The sequence below is a fragment of the Heterocephalus glaber genome, unplaced genomic scaffold, assembly GCF_053883595.1.
Source record: "Heterocephalus glaber isolate CG9 unplaced genomic scaffold, H.glaber_assembly_v1.0 deba00001472, whole genome shotgun sequence".
Taxonomy (NCBI): Eukaryota; Metazoa; Chordata; class Mammalia; order Rodentia; family Bathyergidae; genus Heterocephalus; species Heterocephalus glaber.
Window position 1 is genome coordinate 15,713,348 of NW_028258315.1, and position 26,206 is coordinate 15,739,553.

Here is a 26,206-nt window from a genome sequence, read left to right on the forward strand (position 1 = left end):
GAGGAAGTAACTGCAATTTGCCATTTCTGTATATATATGTACATGCTAGGATAATGAGATTAACAATCTATTCATTCCCTCAGTAAATGAATGAAATTCTACTGAGCACAAGTCCCTACGAGGGAGCATCCCAGTTAACTGAAGCTCAATCTGGCCTCAGGAACCAAAGAAAACACTTCTCCTCCTTCCAGATGAATTACTAAGACAAGCAGATGACTCACGCACACAGTTGATGAAGCAATTAATGCCAACTCTCCCTGTCTTAATCATCCCCTCTAGTGAAAGAATCATGCAGCAGTATTAACCCCAGCTGAAAAAAATAAATACCATGCCAGCAAATTAAACTTTAGCAAACAACGGAGTGACGAGAGAAGAGTAGGAGGGATCCGGTCCAAACTCTGCTTCTAGAGAGAAGACTCCAAGAGGACATTTCAGGAAGATTGCGTTCATCAGCCCCACTTCCTCTATTTTAATTGACAAACACTGGGTTTACAGGAATAGCTTTCGGAGACATTCCTATAAAATCTGCTTACTCACTGAATTTTTAAAAAGAAGAACGAAGCCAAAGAACACCATTGGCCTCTGTTGCACGTATGTGTGAGAATAAGCTGGTGTCCTGGAATAAGGGTTTGTCTGTATTATCAGGTCACTTCTGTGCAAAGCCCTCAAACTGAGAGTCACATCTTGTTTCTACTGGCCAAAGTGTGAAGAAAGAGAAAACAAAACATTCAAGAGAAGGGCAGGATGTCAGAGAGCATCCAGCTCGGTTACGTATTTCATGTGTGATGGTGTGTGTGTCTATGTGTGTGTGTGAATATAAAATCCAGCTGGCGGCTTTTTCATCTCACATTTTGTTCTTTTACCTGCCTGCCCCTCACCCTTCCAATGTGCCCCCTGGGCCAGCAGCATCAATAAGAGGAATCTGCTAGAAATGCATATTCTCTGGCCCCACCCTAGACCTGTTAAATCAGAGCCACTGGGCAAGGGGCCCAGGAATCTGTTCTATTTAACAAGCCCTCCAGGTGGTTCTGATGCTTGCTCACTGTCGACAATCCACACCCAAAGGTCCACTCTTCTCGCCTAAGTTTCCAAACCCCAAATCTCGGATGCACAAGATGGACAAGGAGTTAAGGCTTACCAGTGTCAGCTTCCCAGTCCCAAGGTCCAGAAAGCCTGTTTCACTTTCCCATCACCACCCTAATAACAACTCTGCTGCAGGACACAATGGCACATGTCCGTAATCCTAGCTACTGGAGGCTGAGGCAGGTCACAAGTTCGAGTCCAGCCTTGGCAAGTCAGCAAGACCCCTGTCTTTAAAAAAATAAAAAGGTCTGGGGATCCAGCTTAATGTCACCAGTACTGCAAACAAAATTAAAGAAAGAAAGACAGACAGGAAGGAAGGAAGGAAGGGAAAGGAAAGAAAAAGAAAAACAACCCCTACACACAGCACTTTATAGCCCATTCCAAATGCATATCCAAAGGAGGTAGTCAGAACGGATATGATTATCCCTCACTCACAATGAAGAAGCTGGAGTCAGGGAGGTTAATAGCTTAGTCAATTGGAAAAGGAAGTAACAGACCCGAGAGCAGACTCACCATCCGGGCTTCTGGACCGGTGGTCCTGCAGCCTCAGGTGAGGGTCCGCACCTCCGCAGTGTACCCCTGCATGCGCCCACGTGGTGAGAACTTGCAGATGGAGAAGTGATGATAAATAGTAGGAATCATATGTTCCAGTCTTAGCCCAGATTCTAATTTAACATTTGAAAATTCAATAAAATGTAATAGATCGCGACTGGCCCCAGCAACACATAGGACTGCTACTCTCCTTTCTCACTTCCGCCCACCTTTCCGAGCCAGCCCCCGTATCACTCGATTTAGAAGGGCACCAGCTGACTGAAATGAAACACAGAGCGAGCACCGCCACCACCAGCGTTTGCACAACAGCTCCCCGGAAATAAGGAGGGCAAATTCCCTTAGCTTTTCCAATGCCTTCCTTTCTGTGGGTATTTGCCATAGTGTTCGTGTTTTTTAAAAATATATAGAGAGAGAGAGTTGGGGAGTGTAGCTCAATCATACAGCACTTGCCTAATATGAGCAAGGCCCTGTGTTTCTGTGTATTAATAATAATAATGATAATAATTATGGGTGTGGTGGCTCACATCTGTAATCTCAGCACTCTGGGAGGATGAGGCAGGAGGATGGTAAGATAGAGCCCAGCTTAGGCAACTTAGTGACTTAGTGAGACCCTGTCTTAAGATAAAAAATCAATAAAAAGAGGCTGGGGATGTAGCTCAGTGTCAATGTGCTGGGTTCAAGTCCTACTACCACAAAACGACAATAATATATTCATTTTGAAAACTACAGCAATAACAAAGGAAATAAAAATATCCTAGCTGAACATTTAACATTTATCCTAAGCACAGATATGTATTTAATAAAATGTCTATAAAATGTCTATGTTACCTAATTTTTTTAATGTGGGATATATTATACATTGTCACACATGTATTTCTATGAAAGTTCTACTGTGGGTGGAAGCTACATTGTAGGGCCATACTCTGATAATGAAAGAACCATACGCTTATGTTGTAACTCATTTTCTCATGTTTCGGTGAGGGGTTATTAATTCGTTAAATTAATTTTTCAATGGTACCCTGGCTGCATCCTTACCTAGATTAATCAGAACTAAGTCTCATGCAGCTCTATTCACTGCCTTGTTTATTGCTCTGGGCATGAATAGAATGTGGATTTTCACTGCCCAAATCATTACCTAAAGTGGAATTCCCTCTCTCACTGCCCTAACCCAGGCCCCATTATTTCTCACTTGGATGATAACAGGGCATGCAGCTCCCTGTTGAGACTCATCTTCCTCACTGAGCCAGCCCTAAGAAACTTGCACACATACCATGCAAACTTCAAACTGAAAAATGGCTTACGTTACCAAGCGCGTGCCATGCCCCGGACCCATCTGCACACTTTCCATAAATTATCATATTTTACAACAATCTTAAGACTAAAATAATTATTATTTTACTATTATAGATAAAGACTCTTAGGCTACTGACATTAAATAACTTGCTCCAATTCACATAGTAGAATTCAGAGCATCTCGACTCTGCACCTCACATCCTGTGTCAACTCAAAAAGTGTCATGGCTACTGCTGTCAACAGCATCAGTTCCCCACAATTTAACTGTAAATAAAAAATATTGCAGACTTTGAGCCATAGGTATTTTACCCTTAATATTTGTGGATCAGGAAGATATACAATGATCAAAAGATACTAATAATTTAGTAACATTTTACATAGCTTTTGGTTGAGGAATCACAGTATCAGCCAGCCACATATATCTGAAAGAAAGCACCTATTTCTGCACTAGTGGTATTGATTAATAAATCCACAGACAATGCTCAGTGTACCTATGGATGTGTGGGTCCTCCTTTAAAAGAACAGGTTAGAATCCCCAGAGTTTGGCTAAAACTTTTTCTCAACAGGAAATATCATGGGCTTCACAATCTGGCTCCAATCCGCTTCCCCAACTGTATCTCTCCCATCATCCCTTCACCACATACCACAGGCCTACTTCTTGTCCTGGTAGACAAGAAGGACCAAGTCACAGGACACCAGGCTCACTCATGTCTAGATGGCCTCAGCCCTTCTGCTGCAATTCTCTGCCTGCAGAACTCTGTCTTCTCTGAGACACAGCTCAACATCTTCAACACTGAGGAGCCATTCCTGACCCCATCCCACCTGCTCAAGGCTGAATTTGCACACTCTTCTTGGCATGATGGTAGCCTTCTGCACTCAGCCCTACGATGACACTTACCATACTGCAAATAAAAGGATCTGGACATATCTGAGGGCTCCTCTCATCCAAATTTCCTAAGGGCAAGGTTGGTGCTTGTTCATCACATCCCTGTTGCTTACCCTCATTCCTAACATGCAGTAGGTATTGTCTGTGAGATTAATAAATGAGCATCAATGCCAAGCTGGCTAGTGATCTGACTTGGGGAAGTCAGTTTTGGAAAACGCTCTGGTCACTAAAAGAAGCTTTATTTTAGTATGGGAATGACTGATCATCTGTAAACCACAGAATTCACAATGTTCCTCTGCCAAAAGCAGGGGACAAATAATATACTAGGAGTTGGAAGATCTGAGCTTAGGCCCTGGCTTTCCCACTAACCAGCTCTGTGAACTTGGGCAAGTTGCATTCCTTCTCTTTTTCCTCCATTTGTTTAGTGAGTTGGAGCAGGAGATGGGGAACTTCTGCTTTTCTCTCCTGCAGCTTCATGACTTCTAAAGGTATAGATAGACCAGGGTTGGCAAGCATTTGTTGATAAGGACCAGAAAGAAAATATCCTAGGCTTTATTGGCCTACTACAAAACAAGCAAATCAATTTTGTCAATGTCACATGAAAATAGCTATAGACATCAAATAAATGTGGTTGTGTTCCAATAAAACTTTATTTGCAAAAAGGGGTAGTAGTTTGGATTTGTCCAATGGAGGTGGTCTACTGCTGATGAAGACAGACACATCCATGTTACTATGCAGCTCACAGAGCTTGATATGAAGGTATAATCAGACATCCACTCCGAAGCCTCCAAGGGGCATATCCAGAGTTCAGTGAGGATTACCACTTTCCCACAGGAACTTGGAAATGGAAGAGAGACTGCCTACTGAAAGGTTGAATGTAAGAATGAAATTCAGTGGAGTAGAATGTGGACATACAAAGTCAACTGATGAAAGATAATTTCCAGCACCACTACCACCCCTAACCCTACCAGCACTGGATGAAATATATTTATATATTTAAGAAAAGAAGATATCCTCCAAAGAGGGTCAGACAGGGATTACAGGATAGAATCATTAAATCCAATGTAGGCAGTGTCAAGACAGTTAGGGGAAGAAGGTAGCTTTGCTGGCAAGGCTTCCCTCAAGAGATAACTGGAGGGAGTTGTAGTCAATGACTGAAATGCTGAGGTCCTCCTGGAAAAAGCCATCCTTCTCCTGAGATGACCAGAGCAGCCCCCTATGTCAGAGGGGCTATGACTGGCTCACAGTCAGTGCACCCCACACCCTTGTGCTGATTCCTTGTGCACCAAGCAACCACCTGGCTCCATACGGATCTTTCTCAGGGAACATGTCCACTGTGACTATTATTGATACTGGCAGCCAAACAGCAGCAATTTCTCAAAACAAATCAATAAAGCGGCTTCCAATTATGACTTACATTCCCATGTAGCTTGGCAGAGAGAGACAATGTGCTGATCATGGGGGCTTGAGAGTTTGTTAGCGATATTTTCCGCTGTGAATTAACACACTGGCATAACGGGGTAAACCCAGGCCCAGGTACTGCACAGCTCTCTGAGTCAGCAGGACAAGTCCTGAACACAGACCTGAGGCCATCACTGGTCTCCAAAGCAGGGGCTGTGGGCGGTGGGGCTGGTGTGTGCGAATCCAGCCAGCCCTCTCTGACTTCATGACTCACCCCTCTTCTGGATCTACTCATTTTTACCCGATTCCAAGTGCTTCTTAGGATTATGAAGCCCAAGAGTTGGATGCTTCAGGATGATGTTTCCATTTGTCTCTGTATGCATATGTAAGAGGGAAACTGGCACCCGATTTTATTAAGTAATCCAAAAGCCAGAGCAAAGTAACTAAGAGCAACAGCCAAATAACCATAGCGCCAATTAGTGACTGGCATAGTTGCCACAACAAAGTTCGATAAACAGTTTGGGTATTTAAAAAAATTAAACTAAATCATGGGCTAGGGTGAGCGTTGCCCAAAACATGCTAACTCTCACTCTATTAAGCTGAAACGCAAAGGCTCAGTATAGAAGTCAGAAAATTCTTAGCCACAAAATGAAAAAAGAGAAAAAAATGGTGCCTATTAATAATATGCCTAGGGTAGAATAAAAGAGTGCACCAGAAGGTCAGTGCCTCTTCCCTAAATCCTGCCAGGAAATGCAAGGCAAAGTACCCCAGACCAAGAAGGAAAACAAAATTAACCGCAAGGGAGCAGGAAAATGAAGCCCCTCCTTTCCCGTTAGCAATGACATGATCTGCTTTTCTGCTTCTCTTCCAGAACTTGTAACCTGTGGGTCATCTCACGTCCAGAGAAGAGCCAGTGGAGTGAATGAGCTTCTAGTTCCCAAGGAGAAGGCTCACTCTCACATCTGCCACGCCCTTCGCTGGGAAGGCTATGTTCAGTTGCACAATCCAGCCCGGAATTAAATATTATACGCTCTTTGGTAAATTATCAAAATGTAAACCAACAGCTACAGCAGAGACCATCTGAACTGCCAAGAATGTTGACACTGTGATTTTAGTGAGAAAGAACATTTCTCCCTGCTGTTTAGTCTCCAGCGAGGACCATCCTTGACTCCTAATTTTTCATTTGGAATTTCCACTAGGATTACTGTTAAGTGCAGATGTACAGCGAGATAAATGTGTTATTTTCTCAGTTTTCGAGATAAATTTGTCATTTTCTCAGTTTTTCTACCCATCATAATCTTGGGACTGGGTTTGTTTCTCTGACCACTAGATTACTTGGGGACTCTATATTTATTTCCCGTAACACCAGAACAATGTTGTACAAAAAAATCAGGACTCAGTAAATACTGTCTAATGACAAAAGGTGATCTTCACAATATCAATCCCAATGAAAAGAAATCTGACCTTTCAAATGGATGTATAAGTAAATTGCTACATAACAGAAATTTTCTTACTAACTACTTTATAGTCCTCTATTTTCTTATATAAAGAACTATTATGCATTCTACATCAAAAATTCCCCAGGGCACAGTAAACACGCATTTTTTTCAACATCTCCTCAAAACACAGGAAGAAAGAACTTGGCTTCATTTGTACAAATTGATAGATCACCTTTTGAATTCATGCTAAGCAGCTAAATGTAGCAGCAGACTGTCAAAAACTGTCAAGTGCAATAATTATTGATTGGTGCATTAAAATTAAAAATGAATGTAGGTTAATAAATGAAGATGGCTTGAAGAAAAAGCACATAATCTAAAACTAAAAAAATCAGACAGCAAATCTGCCAATCAGGCATGTCGGGCATAGAATGAAAGATTATAAAGAAACCAATGACAATTACAAAATGAAAGTCAACGACACAGTAGCCTTTGTGATAGCCCACGACAACAGAGACAGGCTCTCCTGATGGCCTGGATTCCACCTTCCTCTCTGTGTTAGGCTCTGACATTTACATCAGGGGCTCGGGATGAGACTGAAACCAATGGACACCAGCACGGTGACCTCCATAGTCCTGGAGGACTGAATCATGTCTTCACCCCTGTGAAGACCCCTGCATCACCCTGTCTGCTTAGATGCACATGTCCAGCCCCACGGCTTTAAGTATCACTCTCTCTAGTGCAACAGCACTCAAGCTTATCCATCCACTGGGCTACAGAGCGGTGTATCTAAATTAAGGTCTAACATCTCCACTTCTCAAAGTTCATCCAGATGTCACCAGCACTGTCCCAGCCTATCCCTAAACCAGTCTTTTCCTTTTCAGTGAAGGGCACTACTATCCACCTAGCAAGCACTCTGGATTTTTCTTTTCCTTACCTGCTACTTCTAATCCATCCTCAGCTGTAACACAGACTGAAATCCGCCTCTGTCCATCTCTCCTCCCCCACATCTCAGCTGGGTTATTCCCACAGCCCCCAGATGGTCTCCTTGAGTCCTACAGTTGAGGTTCACCTGTAACCATTCTCAACACAGCATCAGAGTGATCTTTTTAAAACAGAGTGGATGCTACCATTCTTCCTACTTAAAACCTTTCGGTGTTTCCTCTAATGTGTTGAAAGGTGGCTTCTCCCAAAATTGTGTTTATAGCCCAGAATTTGTGAATATGACCTTATAGTAAAAAGGGGATCACTGCAGAGGTAATTAAGGACCTCTAGGCGAGATCATCCTGGATTTACCCAGGTAGACCCTAAGTCCAATGACCAGGGCTCTTGTAAGAGACAAGAGGACACAACCCTCCCCTGATTCACCACCTCAAGAAGTCTATCCCACGAGAGATTTTCTCTGACTCCACCAAGTAAATAAATTCCCAGTCCCAACATCACTCTTTCCCCTAATCTTACTTGATTTTTTGTCATTTGTCACCCCTCAGAAAAGGTCCACTCTGACAACAGGAACTTAGATCATCTTGTTTCTTATTATATCCCCTGGCCAACTTAGCGACTTACAAAGAGCCGGTATCAAAATAAAAAACAAAAAGCACTGGGGATGTAGCTCACTGCAAAAACCATGGGTTCAATTCGAAGTGGGGATTGGCGGGCGGGGGGGGGGGGGGGAGAAATCAATTATTTTTGTAGTCTTCCACCAAATTGTGAAAAGCTGACATGATAGCACCATACAGATGTACTGGCTTAAGATCTTTCTCTGTTGTTAAGTCCACCATGTTACTAGTATTTCTGAGGATATTGCAGGTTTATAGCCTCTCCCCAACTCTCCTGCATTAAAACTTAATTGATCAAACTATGGCATCTTTATTAGTTGGGCTGAGCTACAGCATGCAAAGGAGAGCCCTAAATCCTTTACCTATGGGCCATGTGACCTTAGGTAGGTAGTGGCTCCTTATACCCTGTAAGCAAAAATGATACAATCTGCTCTATCTGGAAGGCTGCCATGAGAAACAATCGAAGTAACTTAATTCAACAAAATCATTCTTTGGCTATTGTACAGGCCAGAAATTGTGCTCGCAGAGTAACAGCTAGAACCCAGACACAATGTCCTTATCAAGCTTGTTTTGCAGACTGTCAAATGTTGTGCAGATGTACAGGAATATGCAACTTGTGCTTAGCACACCCCAGGATAACCAGCTTCTCGCTTCCAAACCATTCCTGCTCTGTACACCTTTTGATACAAATGCTAAGCAAAAGACTGGGCTCTCAAGATTGCTATTTGTCTTCACTCAATCACATATGTGTCCCCAAATGCACCTCCTTTGTCTCATGCTGAGCAATTTCTAACACAGATAAAAATTCAGTGCTATCATCAACAAGGCTGTGGGTACGTATCCCTCCAAACCTGGATGCTACAAGTTCCCACACATTATTTCCATTATTTCAAAATAAAACATTTTGAGCATGGACCAGGTATGCTTGCAAGGTTGACTTAATATAGTTCAACATGCAGCCATGTCATGGTTATGTTTGATAGATTAAAAAATGTTGTTTTCTGGGGCTGGGGGATTTAGCTCAGTGGTTTCGCCGCCTGTTGTGCAAGCGCAAGAACTTGAGTTTGATCCCCAGTACAGAAAAAAAAAATGTTGTTTTCTGTAACTCAGCCTTTATGAGTATCTCTTTTACTCATTTTCCTCAGAAGATGTCCAAATCTCTCAATTCTAAATGAGTGTGGTTCTTACAGATTGTTCGAGAGCAGAGAACTCTTTGAGGATCTGACGAAAGCTACAAACTCCTCCCCAGAGAAATATCTATACATACAATGTCATGCTGTGATACCATGTCTGGAGAGCCCAAGAGAACATTCTGGAAAAGTTCAATGACCCAAAATGAAGAAGTGCCAACCACCCTCTACGAGCATCAGCGAAAAGACGCATCCACACAGCCTCCACCTGGCTCCCTGTGCACATTTCTCCTGTGAGCCAGCCTGCAGGTGAGGCGCCAGGAAGCTCTATCGCCTTCCAAACCACCCAGCACAGACTAGGGCTGAGACCACAGCTTCAAGTGCACGTTACAGAGTCCCCCCCAGACGCTCTGCAGCAGTGAGCAGTCAGGACCCCAGAAAGGGAGCTGTATATATGAACCCTGGCCTCCTGGTGCTGAGAAAGGGCTCAAAGACCAGCAAGTGGGAATGATTAGAAACTTTACAAGTAAATGAAACGTTGAGTTTCCAGTTTTACTAAAACGATCTGTTTTAAATTCAAAAATGCATTTATATGCTTGGCGTGTGTGAAGTTACAAAGGAAAAAATATATTTAAATGGATGAAAGCCAATAGAAGGGCTTACTGATTATGGGCTAATTACAAACAAGAGGAATTTTTCCCTTTTTGTTCAATAAAACATATTCTGTACATGAAGCCATCTAACTATTGCTTTTGTTGGCTATGTGTACATGAGTGCTGAGCTCATAGTAAATAATGAAAGAAGTCCAAAATAACTGGAAAAATCTACAGGCATACAAGGAAAGCATGTCAAATTATAAAGTCTCTGAGTCAAAACAGTTATCAAACCTGACTCCATATCCACTCTATCAAACAGGATTCATATTTCCTATGATAAAAATTAAGGTTGTATTACTCAGGTTCTTTAGTAAGTTAACGCATCTAACTTGTTAAGGCCGAAATACACTGTTGCTTTCTTTAATCTGGGTATGCGGTGTAAGTAACAATACAAGTTTACCATTCTGGCCCCAAAGATCTGTTATGTTTAAGAGTTTAAAACACACACACACACAAACACACACACACATACATGCTCGCACACGCACACATCCACATGCATGCGCATGCATACATGCGCACATGCACACACACACAAACACAGGAATTCTCTTCCAAAAAAGGAACAAGGTATTTGTACCTAGCAACTCTGAATGTATGTTATCATGCATAAAACTGTCTTTATTGTTGGTTTGCTACACTTAAAATACTCAAGGCTATGTTCTTATAAACATTTACCCAGTCTTCTCAGAAATAAAGAAGAATTCTCCTTAAGGATTAAAAGCCATTGCCATGATTTACAAATTATTTCAAGTAAAAATTCTAAACCTTGAGTTATTTAAAGTTATTTTCCAATGGGACAAGTCTTCCTTCTAAGATAGGACAGCATACTTTATTATTTTTATTTTTATTTTAAGATTCCAGGTATACCATCTCTAGGGACATTTACACTTACAAAAAATAATTTTGGGGCACCAGGGATTTAGCTCAGTGGTTTCGCTGCCTGCTGCGCAAGCGCAAGGACCTGAGTTCAATCCCCAGTACCAAAAAATAATAATAATAATAATTAATAATAATAATAATTAATAATGATAATAATAATTTTTGTGAATTAAAAACAACCTGTCCTTGTGCAATTGAAATGAGATCCATTACTTACAGTCATCCTGCACACAACCCACTACTATAAATCAACTACAAAAACCTACAATTATTACTTAGTCCTAAAAAGAGGACAAAGAGTCAAAGCTCAAACATGATCTTTCACAGATAAAGTAAATTTGTGTGTGCATCACCTTTTTAGTTAAACCTTTATTTATACATCTAGCAAATTTCCCTGTGTAGGCTAAATTTCCTTAAGCTTTTCTGGACAAATTCCCTGCATTCAACAGAATAAGTTCCAATGTTTAGTCACAAAAGAAGCTCTGGAGCATTAAGATAATTACACAATTTTAACTTCTAAGTATATATATATTTAAAACTAATAACATAGTGTACTTCCTCGCTTAGAAGGAAATTTAAATTACAAAGAATCTGACTTTTTCAAAATTCCTGAACCCAAAAGCCATTAAAAAATAGCCCACAAGCCAAGTAAATCTTTATCACAGCACAGCATTTCTACAATCTGAAAGTCTCTGGCTATCACACAATTGCAAATTCATGTCCACTTCTACTCCACCATGCTTCTTAGCATAAAGCTGAAGCATGTTGATTCTAGTACAAATCAGAAAAGAGACTATGAGGAAAGTTCAAAGTAACCTCAAGCATGATGACTTCATGTTCAAAAGATTTTTCTCATGTTAATAACATTTCAATCTTGCCCTCGGTCTGACTCACAAGCCTCAGACTGAAATTCTGCCCCATCAGCTTTTCCAGCCAGGTAGGAAAGGACTCACTCCACTGCCTTAGGCACAGAGTGAATGGTGGTCCCCTTCACGGTGCAGCTTGTCTAAATCTGGGAAAATTTCATGAGGAACTGGAATGGGCAAGGAGAGGAAAAGAAAAGTCACTAAGCCCCAATACCTCAGTATTTATAAATTGAAAGAAAATTCGTGAAATCTTGGAGAGTTCTTTAGACATTAGCTGGAATTTCAAAGCACAAGTTCTTCAGATTCCATGGATGTCCAACTTTTCTTCGAACTGTGTATAGCAAGGAAGGAGCTATCAGATCTTTCATGATGTTGGCCTCCACTGCAACTCAGAGTTCACCCACCCCTGGGGATGGACTCTCCACTACAGCATCTAGATACACACCCGGAGCTTGCAACCCCACGGTTGGGGAAGAAGTAGCCACCAGAGTTGTTTGTGTAGGACCTTGTTGTGATCTACAAATTCCCATGGGACAACAACTCAGCCCTGGGCTGTTCATGGACTGTGGGGACAGCCACTCAGCACGGGGCTGTGTGGGAATCACAGTGGGCAGGCAGCATTGCCTTGTTACTATTCCTGGTTTCATCAGAGAAAGTGAAGCAGCCCAGACCAACACGAGTTCCCCAAAGAAATGCTGCACCTTATTTTAATGTCTACCCTATTAACTGCATTATGGTCCACTTAGAACTAGGCAGAGTAGTGCATGCCTGTGATCCCAGCACTCTGGGAGGCTGAGGCAGGAGAATCAAAAGTTCAAACCCAGCCTGAGTAACTTAGCAAGATCCTGTCTCAAAAATAAAAACTAAAGGGGGCAGAAGATATAGCTCAATGTGAAGGCCCTGGGTTCAATCCCCAGTACTAGAAAAAGAAATTCATTGGAGATCAGGCAGGTAGGATGACTAAAAATAACTTAAATTTTAGAGAATGAAAGTGGCTATATGGTTTTACAATACAATCTGTCAGAAAATACAATGAAAAAATACACTCATGTCTCTTTGATATAAACGGTGTTCTTGCTTGGATCTGTCGGACACTGGAGTCCTCTAGAGCCTTCTCCAGTCCAGGAGCTGAGTTTTGTGTTTATTCAGGCTTCCAAAACTGCTATTTATTACTCCACTACTGCATGTTTTCATTCCAGAGGAGTGTGATTGTTAATTTGTTATTGCGAGTTTCTTAAGGAGTCAAAACATCCAGAGAAAAGCTTGAACTACACACAGCAATAAAGGCTAGAAAATGTCTCAGCAGCATGGAGATGACTCACTGCTAAAGAGATGGAGGTTTCAGAAACTCTCCCCCAGTCAAGTTAGGGTAAACTGGTTGAGGTGAAACAAATGTAGCTCCACCCAGTTATCACATCAGAAACCAAATTTAGAAAATCATCTTGGTTGAAATAACTTATTTTAAACTCTTTTTTCCCTTCCTGGAATCAGTGAGGTCAACAATCCCTGGCACTGGTGCATATTTAGCCAGAACCTACTACTTCCTCATTCTCTCCTGTAATACTGATTTATGCCCAGATAAGGGGGAAAACCAGCTCTACCCAAGTTGACAGCATTTACTCCAACATTTTCCTGCATCATTTTAAAAGAAAAAAGAGGGGAAAGGGAGCATTTAAGCAAGCCCAAGTACATCTAAGAGAAAAGACTGAATATAGATCTTCTAAGACTTTCAGATCCAAACACACAAACAGCAAATCGTATGAAGAGGTGGTTGGTAAATATTTGCTAAACAGAGGGACTGATATTTCTGTGGCCCACAAGTTTGCCAGTTTCCCTCCCCAGTATTACCCACATTCCTCTTCCTCCTGGTCACAATCCTGAACTCGGTCGCCATATTAACATGGCACCGTAGGAGGTGCTTCCTATACTCTGTGAATGTTAAAAAGCTACGAGGCCCCGGTTCTGACCAATAATATTGAGATTCGAATATGTACCTTAGTAACAATGCTGAATTAAAACACTAAGGTAGAACTCTTTGGGGACCATGCCAATTATCTTTTTGGTACTGGGGATCGAACTTGGGTCCTTGTGCTTGCGCAGCAGGCATCGAAACCACTGAGCTAAATCCCCGGCCCCCAGTGATCATTTTTAAACACAAATTACTAAGGCCTCTTGAACATGATTATGTGGGACATGGAATAATTTCTTAACAGGGTCCTGCTTCAGGTGGCTCTTCAAAGAGTTTAAGCCATCTGGAGCCTAATTAGACACCAAACGCACTCACTACTTAGTCTAAACTAGTATGACAAATCTTATAAAAACTATCATTTTCCAAAAAGAGATAACAGTTTTAAAAACCAGTAACTTAGCACCTCAAACCCTTCTTGATTCTGAGGTCACTGCTCTGAGGTTACAGTATGTACAAAGAAGGTTGTAAGTGATCTCCCTAGTAAGTTAAGCAAGTAAATTAAGATCATTATGTTCAAAATCTTTCCTCATTGTTTAAAACTTGCAAATGTCAGCAAATATAATGCAAAGAAATGCATTAAATATGATAAAAGAGGGCTGGGGATTTAGCTCAGTGGTTTTGCCGCCTGTTGCGCAAGCACAAGGACCTGAGTTCGATCCCTGGTACCAAAAAAAAAAAAAAAATATATATATATATATATATATATATATATATATATATATATATATATATATATGATAAAAGAGCATTATTTAGGGGTCAGATACTGTTATTAGAAAAAAAAAAGAATAAATAAAACACAAATAATTCCAAATTGGGATTTGATGTTGAAGACTTCAACCGGCATCTCTTCCAATTATTTGAACATACAAGAAATAATAGTATATACTGAGTAAATAGGGTTCAGAGAAGGCACCTGATACAAATAGGAAGACAGCTACAAGTTACAAAGTTTTAAGAGGAGATAGTTTTAAATCTCTTAAGTACTCATAGAAGAATTTTTAAATGATCAAATTATTTCATGAACAAAAAGAGCTTATATAATTGTATTTTACATAATTTTGTACTATAATATACACAATAAACTGCATGCAAAGACTTCTAATGTGCTTAAAAACACATTTACTAGCTGTGTCATTATTTATATTATCTTTAGCACAAAAATAATTTCTTTATAGACAACTTACTAATATAAATATGAACTCAATGTGGACAAGAATTCACACTCCAAAAGTGTCAAAACAAACAAGATTTCTGTGCACTAAAAGTGAAAAATTCGTCACTGAGACCATTTCCTCCCTTCACCAAGCAGATAAGCTAGTGAGCACAAGTGTAATTTAACTGAGCACCTTGGGATTGTACTTCATTCATTCATCCATCTGACATGGATTTCGCCACCACCTAGTACTCCAACACCAGAAATCTACAAGAACAGATGCAGAGATCATTTTGTCTAGACCCTCATCTTGCATGAGAAGGTTCTGAGCTTCCAGACATCAAAAATCTCGAGCATGCTGGGCTCAGGACAGAGAGAGAGCTGGAGAAGGTGGCAGGTCCCTTCCCTGCCACACCACCCTGGATGTTGAGAGGAGGTGAAGGTCTCCAGTCACAAGGAGAGGACCCGGGAATCAAGACATCTCAGCGACAAGATGGATCACTGCATGATATGGTCAAAGGAGCTATGCAGACAGATACCTGGGAGCTGAGGGCAGTGGGGAGGGAGGTTCACCTGGGCTGCAGGAGCTGGGGAAACCTTTGTACCCTAGAGACAAAGAGGCTCATGCTGCCTATGGACAGTGAGGTAGGATATGGACAGGTGAAGGGAGGGATCTGGCGCTGTGTGAGCAGAGCCGGGTGATCAGAAATAAACAGCACTTGGAACCAGGCTCTGCCACACTCTCTACAGCCCTAGATCTCCCTCTCACCATCCCAACCCCCACCATCACCCTGGTAACCCACCCTAAATGCAACACAAATTAGAAAACACCCAAGAAGAGAGACGTGATGACAGTAGTAGCGTCGATAGCACTTTCTAGCTGCCCAGTGCTCTTCTAGGACTGGTACATACACTGACTCATTTTGCCTGAGTGTTGATGATCTTCTCAGTCTGCAGAGGAAGAGACTGTGGCACAAAGAGCTGGCCAAGAAGGTCAGTGCGGGGGCTGGCATTCAAACCACAAGTGTGACCCACACTTCCAGAACACTCAGCTACACCCCATCACCCAGACACAACCTTCTAAGTGTGGGTGGTAGCTTCTGAATAGCTTGGTATCTGCTTCCCCATTACACAAACTTTATTCCTTTCAGTTCTTCTGACAGTCTAGCCCTAACCTCTAAGGGTCCTTTTGTAAAATATAGTTTTATTTTTAACTGACTCACAGTAATTGCACATATTGGTGGAGTACAGTGTGACATTTCAACATGCATAACTGCTAAGGGTTGTGAAGGTGTTGTTGCACCCCCAGAGCTACTTCTACGCACCTGTTAAGGCTGATCCACCAAGAAAGTCCTGCAGGAACCTCCACAACCCAAACTCTACAGACTTCTGAGAAACCCCAAAACAAGCCCTTTTACAGAATGATAACTGCCTCCTGGCAGCTGAGAACGAATTTTAAAAACATCCTCCCTTGCTGTCTAAGTATCTGGTCACATAGTTTGTTATCGGCAGCACCAGGATTAAAAATGGTGACCTCTGTCTCTTTTCCCTCACCCTTATTCTCCTAAGGTGTATATTTATATGGCTTGCAAAGCAGCCAAAGGGAACTTCAAAAGGAGCCTTCCTGTGGGGTTAGCAGTGAATGAATAACGGCTGGACAGACAGAGCAAAGAGAAAGTGAGTCATGGATATTGTGTTAAATATATAAGCCTTCTCTGGCTTTCTTTGAAATGTTTTCTCATCTAAACTTGGAGCTGTTGGCTTTTGTATTTACTGCAGCCAGGACTCCAGAGCCAAGCTCGGAATACATTCAAAGTCTGTATTCTTTTGCTCAAATTTGAGGCACTGCAACTTGGAGTGCCTACATCCTTTTTAAAACAATGCAACTTAAATGAGGCAATAACTGAAATGACTTAACCAGGGAGATGTGGTTTAGCCCTGTGTTGCAATCCCGCTCAACCACTGGGAGGTCTCAGAGCTGGAGGACCTACCCGCAATTGGTTTATGGGGAACTCACAGCCCTACATTATGATATGGAGCTTTGAGTGCTACTAACTAAAAAGTCCTCTTTTTAATTATCCATAACAATAGGTATATTTCATTTTCTCCTATGGATTCTGGCCCTCCTAACTGAGCCCTGATACACTTAAAAAGGAAGACACTATGAATATAAATCACACAGGATATACACGTGGCACATAGTAGCAATGTATCTGGCACGGGGTAGGTGCTCAATAAATACTGATGACTTTCCTCCCTCTCTCTCCAAATGAATGAAAAACCACTTAGATCTTCTCCAAGGCAACTTTTTAAACAACTGGCTTAGACTTTCTTCTGCAAAATAAAATTAAAGGTCTTTGCATATTAAACAAAATGTGTTACTGCTTGATTACAATTTAAACTGTAACATTATAAATAAAAATCCCATTACAGGTAGAAGATGTATGAACACAAATCTTTCTGGAGTTAAAGGATAAACCAATAAAAATATATAGTAAACATAACATAATATAAAACAATCTATATGTAAATTTTAATTCTATAAAATATAGTAAGATTGTTAAAAGAAAACCCCCTGCCTTACTTAGGAGCCACACATGGCAAGATTGTTCACCAATAGCCCCCTGCATAAGGGTTCCTTTCATACCCACAGCTCTTTCCAAATAAAATTTTCCTTGAAGTCCCCCTTCTGTTGTGAACTTCAGTTACTGCCTTCCCACAGGCCATCCACAACCACACATATCTTTCAAAGGCTAACTGAAGCATCGAGAAGTTGAACACGATTTATTCAAGGTCAAATCACAACTCCGGGGAAAAGCCATAAATACAGCGTTTCCTCTGCTGAGCGTTGTAGACGCTGGGCTAACCTGCAGGGGGAAGTTCTGACTTTGGATCATCGTTTACAAAATTCCCTTGAGTATTTAAAACCAGCTCCTGTTGAGGAGACAGAAAAGAGGATGCTTCTAACAGATTTCATTAACATTGCACAGTTCCACATTCCTGAGCCCATCCTGTGTGCTTGCCTATTGGCTTTTACCAGATGCATTTAAAATTCCCTTAAAGACACTGCAGAGTTGAGGCAAACCTATGAATGGAAAAGGGCTCAGGTTCCTAAACTATCCCCTACTTTTTCTTATTAAATGCAACCGAGTCACAGTGCTTTGTAACCAGTTTGTGCAAAAAAAAAAAAAAAATGCTCTGCACTTCTGAGCTACACTAAACTGACCCAGACCCCATTGTAAGATAAGTCCCACTTGAACAGTGCCAGCGAAGTGAGACGAGAACACTAAAGAGCAAGAAGCATTTGGGGGAAAAACTCAAGAAATACTGAGCCACACTGAGAAATGAGGGCGCCAGAGCTGTCATTTAAAAAAAAAGTGCACAAGCATGTGCAGATTAAACAGATAACAAGAGGAATTTCCTCTCCTTCTCCTTCTCCTTCTTCTTTTTTTTTTTTTTAAGGGAGGTCATTCCTCTTGCTTTCAAGATTTAAAAAACAAACCAGGTCACCCAGGGGCTACAGGGCTTTTGAAAGCCAGGTGAAGACAACCTTTCAAGGGAGAAACCTAATCCTAGAGAGTTCTATGTCCTTTGCTTTTTTCTACCACACTCCAAAACCACTGGATCAAACAAGTGGGCTTTTATTTTCCTGGTATCTCCATATAGTGAAAAAAAACAAAAACTAATTTGCCATTTACTTTTTATCTGTTCGTGTTGGCTGTTTTTTCTCTGCCTCTTTCTCCCGTCCACCCCCACCCCACCTACACCAGCATTCTCTGTGGTCGAAGAATCTGTTTCAGTATTAGTGTTCGATAGAGCAAATGTCAAGTAAACACTCTACACATTTCCTGTGCTATTTAAGGCATCCTAAGCAATTATTTGCTCTAAAGTATTAAACTGTACATTTTCTTAGCTGGTACCAATTCCTCTAGTAAGAGCTGTCACAGAACCTACTTAGAATACTCAACAGAAGCTTCGAAATCAGTGACACGCTGATGCTACATTTGCCAAGATGCTTCCAGTTTCCAAGTTTTTACAGCATGTTTTGAGACCCTGGACAAACTGCAACAAAGTGTCTTGTGTAGCTCTTTTTTTCATATATGAAGGTTCATAGGTACACTGTTTCGACATAAATTTGTTTCTAAGCAAAAAAGACAAGAGATAGAAGATAAAAGTAGACATATACACTTTGATCTCATTATTCCTATTTTTACAGACCAAATCATAATCATTGAAAATTTCACTCCATTTGATAAAACTCCAAATCATATAGCTGGTTCCTTAGAGTTCCTCAACATCAGTTCTATAAAGGGTGCATACTATATTTACACATACAAATACATGTAACTATAACATACATATGTAAACGTGATTATGGAAATGACTATATAAATTTACACACAAAATTGTAAATAGGGAAGGGTGGAGGGCGTGAAGGGAGGGCTAGGAATGGGGAAAAAATAAGAACCAAGATGCATTATATAAAGGTACAATTCCCAATGAGAAATGTAATTGTGTTGTATACCTACAATGTACCAATAAAAGAATTTAATACAAAAAAAAAATTTACACACAAAAGACTTTATAAGGCTTTGTTTTGTTTTGGTTTTTTGCAGTACTATGGATTAAACTTGGTACCTTCACACTGAACCACATCCCGCCCCTACCCTCCTTTTTTTAAGTTTTAAGACAGGGTCTCACTAAATGCTCAGACTGGGCTGGAGCTTGAGATTCTTCTATCTCAGCCTCCCAGAGTGCCGGGATTAGAGGCATGCACTACTGCATCCAGTTTATAAACACTTTTACATTTAGCTAGATGTAGTTCTTCTTCATCTTTATAAATTAATTATATTTTTGTAAGAATATGGAAGTAATTTAAACATAACATAGTTCTAAGTCTCAAACAGCTAAGACTGGACTAAATTGGAACCTCCTCCTACCAAATCATAGTCCTTAGAAAAACTTATGCAAGAGTTCAATTTGCAACCAAAAAATGAATACCTCTTCACTTATTAAAAATTTGTAGGGCTGGGAATTTAGCTCAGTGGTTTCAACGGCTGCTGCACAAGTGCAAGGACCTGAGTTCGATCCCCAGTACCAAAAAAAAAAAAAGTTTTTGAAAATAATTTTGCAAGTCTCACCATGGCACCAGGTGGTAAGTAATAAATTTTATATTCCTTCTGAGCGGAGGGGCTGGGGTTAAAATGGCAGGTGTTAAATCCCCATCTTACCATTTACCAGCTCTGTGACCTTGAGCAAACTACTAACCCAGTTACTTATCTTTTAGCTAGAGATAATAAGGAACTATCTGGTTAGCGGTGAGGATTAGGTGATCACACCTAGTGGCTGACACATCCTCAGTCCCCAGCATGTCAGCTGGGGGCGTCATTCTTATTAAAAGACCAGCAGCTTCTCTGCACTGTGACCATTCTTGAGTGTGTACACTATATGTTGTGTTTTCGATCACAAGTCTAGTAAATAATATTTACTAACAATGATTTATGGGATAAGAATATCAATCATGAAATTCGGCTCTTGTAAGTGAAATACCAGATGTCAGTATCAGAGGTGCCCAAATAAACGGAAGAAACACTGTAAGGGTTCCACAGCAAAAGTGTGAAGAACATGAATATCGGGCACATTTGGGGGGAGTCTCTTTAATATTAGCAGTGCTGGTTGTCTTGTAGAAGAGAAGACCAGAATTCTGTCTTGGGATGGTCTACAGTTCAGCAGGACCCTGAAGTATAAAGACATCTTTCATTCACCAGAGCTCACAAAATACATTCATCCCTAATTTCTTACACTGACCAAGAATAACAATTGGCAAAATTCACTTATGCCTTGTTAAAAGTTGTCCCTTGAATAATACAGAAAAGAAAATCAAAGATTAATTTGTCGGAAGCCATGAGTCACAACTTAAGTCAACTTTATTGCTCCCTCCTAGCCCACTGCTTTGCACACAGAAATGAACAGAATTAACTGGAATGTAAAATGAGGAAGTTGGACAAAAAAATGTTTAAGGTTCCTTCTGATTTTAAATTTCATGAATGACAAACTGCCTAAATAATCAAACCAGCATGGAGAGCTAAACACAAGAACCCACCACTGCTAATGAAAATGATTGAAGCTACTTCTCCTTTCTTAATTTCAATTAATATGAGCATGATCAATCCTCTGCTTTTGACTTCAGTGTTTAATTTTATTATTATAGTATTAGGAATATGCCTACTCTCTAGTTTCTAGAAACATAAGCAAACTAACAACTCTGAGAAATACATACATATATACACTTCAGAGCTGGAGGTATGAAAGACATTTTTTAAAAATAATTCCTAATCTTTAGTATATTTACGGGGCATTAGTGTTATTTAATACAACAACTCTCCTGGAAAAAAGAAACCAACCTTAAAATAAGAGTTTTCCAGGAATAAAGGGATGATTGCAACAGAAAAATACCAGAAAGGTATAACCTTTGTATTATTTAGCAATTTAAACCTTATAAACAGACAGTGCACTTTTAAAATCTAATCACAGCTACAGAACTGGTGAATATATTTTAGGAGATACTGATTACTTATGAGAACAAAGCACAGTCGAAGTTGAAGGATTAAATTCCTCTTCAATCCAGTCACTCACATGTCTGTGTTTAAGTCACAAAGTGTTTATGAGTCTGCTGTACATTCTAGGCATCAATCCCCTTTCCAGAGAGCAAAAAAATCCTAATCTGACACATTCCAAATTGAAACAGATTCATCAGCATTTTGCGTCTATCAGAATAGCTCCTAAAAAGCCTTTAGCAAAGGTGACTTGTATGTGGAGAATTAAAACACACAAAGATTTATAAATCAAAATGTATGCTCTTTCATTTTCTGAACCACATGTAGGAGGAAAACTATGAGTTAAAGAGAAAAGCCAGAGCGGACCACTGTTCCTTCACAGAAGCTAGCAAATAAAGAAAGCAGGCACAAAACACCTGGATTTGCTTTCCTGTTTCCTTGCCAGTGACTTTAAAAAAACATAAGATTAGCTAACAGTCAAATAAGCCTCCAGAGCAATGAATTACACACAGACTCACAGACACTCTCACACAAGAGAGCAAAGCTAATGCTATTTAAATATCATGAAATATTTTCCTAACCACGCACAGATGGAAGTGAGAACTTTTGTGCCAAATGCCTAGTTCAGAAACTTTGCTCTATTTTTAATTATCTGGTTTAGAGGACCCGTTTGTGATTAACTTCTGTGTTGGATGGCAAAACAAGTAAAGTTCTTGACCCACAGCAAAGTACACAGAGAGAAGTTTAATAATTTTTAAACAGCCAGTGTAATATTGTAAATCACATGTAGGGACAACTAATTTGTCAAAGACCTGTTGATGGTCGTTGTAGCGTGAAGCTGTGAAGCGTATCAGGAGAGTAGAAAAATCCAAGAGGTCTTTAGTAAGTGACATCAAAATGAAGTTCTTAGTGACAAGCAGATTTTAGTCACTGGGAAATAACAATGGATCGAGAAATAGAGAGGAAGAAATTAATAGTGCTAAGGCCTGATCTGAGTGCAACAAGTTTCAATTTGAGTAGGAGCTGTGAATGGAATATGCCAACAGCTTTGAGCACAGGGAATAGACTCAGCTGCAAAGAGACGTTGGTCAGGAAGCTCAAACCATCATATCCAGAATCATACACTGGAACTGCTAAGCAGTGAAATCCCAGAAGAGAAGTAGGAAGGGAAGAAGTGGCCTAGCGATGACAAAAGATGGCCAAGGTAAGAAGGATGAATAGGTTGAGATGCTTTCAAATTTGTAAGGGCTATGAATTTTTTTCAAGTAGTTTTTAAGTAAGAAAACAATAAACACAAGTATAAATTAGTATAAACAGAGAGGAAATAAAATATAAGGCATGCAGACAAGAACTTTGAAGATAGAAGGTTAAAACCTAGGGGGCCTTTATTTCTAGAGCTCTCTCTTGATCATCAATTCTGCTGTGTTACAATAGCTGTATTTATAGCCAGGCATGGCGTCATGCCCCTGTACTCCCACTTGCTTGCAAGGCTGAAACAGGAGGATCACTTGAGCCCAGGAGTTTGAGACTAGCCAGGGGAACATAGTTAGACCCTCCCATTAAAAAAATGGATATTCTGTATTTTAGTCCATAAGGGATCTGGGGGAACCTCAGAGTGTACTGAATCAAAAACTATAGAGAGTAGTTCAGGAGTAATAGTTAACGCTTCCTATTCCCTAATAGATCCCTCTCTACTTTCAGATCTCTTTTTCCCAGTCTCCATATATGAAAGAAAACACCCGACACCTGTCTTCCTGTGTCTGACTTACTGTGTTTAAAAGTGGGAATGATCAAGGCAAGATATATGCATGGATAGAAATACCCAAGTGGAACCCAAGTGAATGTGTACAATTAACATGGAAATGCCCAAGTGAATGTGTACAATTAACATGAGTTAATAAAAATAAAAAGAAAGTTGTCCTCTCATAGGCATAACAATAAAGCAAGGTTCACTAATTCAAAAAATAGTTAATGCTAAAAATTAAGACTGAACTCACTGATTCTGGACTCTGAGGCCAGGATCAATGCCAGAATGAATGGTCTGTTTGTCTGTTTGCTTGTTTGCAGTACTGAGGACTGAACCTGGGGAGCATCACACTTTATCTCCACCCCCTCCTTTTTTAGACAGGGTCTCACTAAATTCCCCAGCTGCCTTGAACTCTTGCACGAGCATGTCTTGCTTTGATCCAGGGATTTAAAACCGAAAGAATAAGCACCTCCTTTCTCCTGGGGGGGTGCACAATGGATAATCAAATCAGACCACCCCTTGCAAAGGACCCTTAATTTTGAAGCTCAGCTCCTTACAGCACTAACTCTGGCTACTAGCTTTGGGCTCGGTTGGATGACGGGGCAAGACCCTTAGAAAGAGCCATTCATATTTGTGGGTAATCACCAAAGTTTGGCAGTTGGAGGCAATTACAGAAACCATCGTGAGGAGAAGAGAAAAAGTAACCTGTTCCAGGGACCAAAATAAAGTTGACTTCTACGATTATATATATTCCTGTTGCTCCTCTACTAGGCAAATAGGTGAGCTACAAGTGTATGATTGTGTGCGTCGGCAAGAGACTAGAATTAAAATAAGACAGTTTTTTTTAAAGCACATCTACAACTGAATTATTTATAGTTGCAAATGGCTTCATATTACCAACTTATTATTACTGCACACTCCGGCTGTGGCTTAGAAATGTTTGTATTTCATTTAGAAATATTTCTATTTGCCATAACACTGGCCACTGTGATGGGATTTGACCTGTATCGTTGTCCATAAAACAATCCTACAAGATATGTAAACAGGAATCCAATTTTTGCTAGGTCAAAGAAAGCAAAAATACAGTTGTCAGAACAAGAACTGCTTTCTGTGGGATACTCTAGTTAAATGAAAGCCATTCAATTCGAATCAACTGCCGTCTCCATCCTCCAATACACAGCAGATTTATATTTCAGAAGGTTTTTGACAGAGAACAAAATGTTACTGAAATATCTCTTCCATTCCTTGTGTCCTACATAACATTCCACGGGCTGAACTCCCAACAAGGGGCATATATTTGTCAGCCTCTCTTCACACTTGTTCTATTCTAGTTTGTCTCTGTTGCAAACTTTCTGTTTTGACCTTTTCCTGACAAAACATTACCATACACCTTTTGGTTCCGTTACAACTTGTAAGAAAGAAAAAACAAAACTTATGCTTTTATTCTGTATCCCTTCAGGCGCCCATAACTTTTTAAAAATAACCCCTGCTATTTAAATCAGGGATAGAACATTTTTTAAATATCTGCTTATGTAAACACTAGAAATCCAGGGAGAGAATTCTTCCAATCCAACAATCCACACATTCCTACACAAAACCAATCACTGGCATATTTAAAAGCTGGAGCTGGGGCGAGAGACAGGCTAGAACTAGCTGAAACAAGTCTGTGCAGGATGAATTAATTTATCCTCCACTGCTTCTACTCCAGGTCACCCCGGGATATGGCCGTGGGCAACCTCCAAGATGGAAAGAATGGATAGGTGCCTTGTTTCTAGCGGGTCGGTGCAAAGACTCCCCGAGAGCCCAAGAGGGAAGTGCTGTTCAGCAAGCGACAAAAGGTGATCAAGCAACATTCAACTGGGTCCGGGTCATGAATGACTAAGCCCGCACCAGCTCAAAACCAGTCGGAAACAGACTCCGGACAATGGGAGAGAGTTAAAGCATTGGCTCTCAGGGGACGATGTCCAACAGGAGGTGTCCGAAGCTGGGTGTCATCCTTTAGGGTGGCCCACAATAAAATGGTGACACATTATGCCTCCTGGCGAGTTCAATAAGACACCAAGTCTGGAGGACTTCCAACGAAGATCTTGGGGCAAGAAGAGATGTCCACCAGCACTTTCTGTTCTGTGACCTGTTAGAGAGAAACATTCTTAGCTACTCCAACACCAAGCACAACTCCCCGCCAGGCTGTATCTCCTCGAATCCTGGAGACAAAGCTGTGAAGAGGGCCAGGGATATAGCTCAGTGGCAGCACCTGCCTGGCAAGTGCAAGGTCCTGAGTTCCATCCCTGGTATCAAAAAAAAAAATCTGTGAAGAAACTGAAGGGGGACATCTAAGGGGGAGACCACCTTTGTCTCATCTGCAGTCCCACTAACAAGGTCTTCAGTTATAAAGGCTTCAGTCACCATTAAAGTGAAGCAGATTCTAAGTATTTCTGCAATAACCACACGGTCTCCTGCTACCAGATTACTTCTGAAAGGAAAGAAGAGGCTTTAAAAACTTAGTGTACAGGCTAGGGCATCAAGAAATGGAGAACGTGTTCACTCAAAGATCAAACAGTAACTGTTGCAGGACAGTAGATACTTAATTATCACAGAATCAACACACGGTCTTTACAGATGCTAACGTCTTGCAGTGGGTCTCACTAGCCCAGGAGGCAGAAGGCTGATTCACAGGTGGCTGGATGAGCTTCCCCTTCCTTCTTCTACAACATCCAGGAGAAAGGCAGGAAGGACCTAGAGATGGGAACTGATCAGACTGTATCTTCCCATTCACATACCAAAGGGCTTCTCAGAGGGGATGGCATCAGATTTCAGGATTCCATATACAAGATCGATTTGGTTTCCTGAAGTTTTTTGTTTTGGGGGTTTTTTTTCATACCAGGATCGAACTCCAGTCCTTGTGCGTGTGCAGCGGCGAAACCACTGAGCTAAATCCCCGGCCTTCCTGAAGTTTTTAACCTTGATGACATGGGTACATTAAAGAACTACAGTTCTAAGAAGCTCGACTTTAAAGGTGCAGTGGCTGCAAAT

The 26,206-nt window shown here is 40.7% G+C and overlaps 1 protein-coding gene across 37 annotated transcripts in view; it reads right to left on the bottom strand.

Annotated features, from left to right (window-relative positions):
* The window catches only part of Atxn1 (ataxin 1), a 398,693-nt gene that overhangs the window by 351,962 nt on the left and 20,525 nt on the right, over positions 1-26,206 (bottom strand). Inside the window, exon 8 of one of the 37 annotated variants that reach the window (XM_087181192.1) lies at positions 1,597-1,686. The exons of the other annotated variants lie outside the window; for them this stretch is intronic. The gene's annotated coding sequence lies outside the window, so the exon portion shown is untranslated. The remainder of the gene's footprint in view (positions 1-1,596; positions 1,687-26,206) is intronic. 37 annotated transcript variants of the gene reach the window in all.